Source organism: Buteo buteo, chromosome 13 (assembly GCF_964188355.1).
Source record: "Buteo buteo chromosome 13, bButBut1.hap1.1, whole genome shotgun sequence".
NCBI lineage: Eukaryota > Metazoa > Chordata > Aves > Accipitriformes > Accipitridae > Buteo > Buteo buteo.
Window position 1 is genome coordinate 39,982,570 of NC_134183.1, and position 1,446 is coordinate 39,984,015.

The 1,446-nt window shown below is 57.7% G+C and overlaps 1 non-coding gene across 1 annotated transcript; it reads left to right on the forward strand.

Moving 5' to 3' along the window:
* On the forward strand, positions 1–72 carry TRNAM-CAU (transfer RNA methionine (anticodon CAU)). The gene has a single exon. It is a non-coding gene; the product is annotated as a tRNA-Met (tRNA).
* The last annotated feature ends 1,374 nt before the right edge of the window (positions 73–1,446 follow it).

A 1,446-nucleotide genomic window follows, 5' to 3' on the forward strand; every position in this document is an offset into this window, starting at 1 on the left:
AGCAGAGTGGCGCAGCGGAAGCGTGCTGGGCCCATAACCCAGAGGTCGATGGATCGAAACCATCCTCTGCTAACTGGCCCTTTTTTTCCCTCCTCCTGACAGCTGCTGCCTCTCCCAGCAACTTTTAACCTGCACTGCTCTAGCTCTCTGGGCACCCATGGCCACGGCCCTCCTGTTCCCTCAGCCCTTCTCTCTGCCACTGCCACCTTCTTTCTCCTTTGCCTTCTTAGGAGCCAGCACTCCCATAGTGCCCCTCGCCAAGGCAGACGGGTGGCTGTGGAGCAGCAGGCAGAGCTCCCCCCACAAGGAAGTGGGGGGCCTGGGGACACAGGCGTTTCTCCCTTCCCATCCGGCAGCTCAATCCCAACTTCCCAGCCGCAAGCAGGGACCTCCAGGAATCTGCAGGTGGGGAGGAGGAGGACAAGGCTGCTGCTACTTTGGCAAACACCAATGCAATCAGCTTGACCATCTGGGGGGGTTCTCCATCCTAGTCTGTTTGCTGCCGTGCTCACTCGCAGCTCCAGCCAGGAGCAGGGCTGAGTAGGTATTCCCCGTGGGCACTGTATTGGCCATACGTGGCTAGGTGTTGGCAGTGGTGGGGAGAGGGGCTGCTGCAGGGTGGCCTCTGTGGGGAAGAGCTAAGGGGCTGCCCTGCACCACACACACACACACAGCTGGTTCCAGGGGCCTCCACCACACTGAGCCATCTGCAAAGCTTGTGGCACCCAGGGCACCCATGCTGGCTGGAGCAGGTGGATACTCCTGAAGGAACTGCAACCTGCGGAGAAGGCACGCCAGTGAAGACTTCCCTGACGGGCCTGAAGCCTGTGGAAGAGCCCACGCTGAAAGAGATTTTCCTGTTCAGAAGCGCAGCATGGGGAGAACCCATGCTGGAGTAGTCTGCAGTGAAGGAGTGCAGCTGAGCCTGGAAAAATTGGGAGGCATGGCGGTGTTTTCTTTGTCTTCTCTTGCTCACTACAAGACAAAACTCACACATAGCCCGAGTCTTTCCCTCTCTTCTGGCTGCTCAGGACTGGAATTCAGTGCTGGACACCCACCCCCTCACTCCCATGTGCACGTCAGCAGGTGCTCTGAACCCTAGACTGTACCACAGGTCTGTGCAGAATCCATGCCTGGAGCCCAGGCCTGGTTTGTCCAGTGTCCTGCTCCAACCCTGGGCAGTCCCTGATGCCAATCCACTCTCCTCACTGGCTAGTGCAGCTTGAGATCTCCTAGCAAATACCCCTCTCGCGCGCACACACACACACACACACACACAAACACCCCCCCAAGCCCCCCCAAAACCAGAAAAGCACAGTCTGACAGAAATGAGCTAGGAGTAGAACGAAATGAAAACAAGACCAATCGCATTCTTGTTCTTCATGGGTGTGCAAAAGGTTTCCAGGATGAGTTGCTCCTTCCCCTTCCCAGGGATCGAGGTGAGGC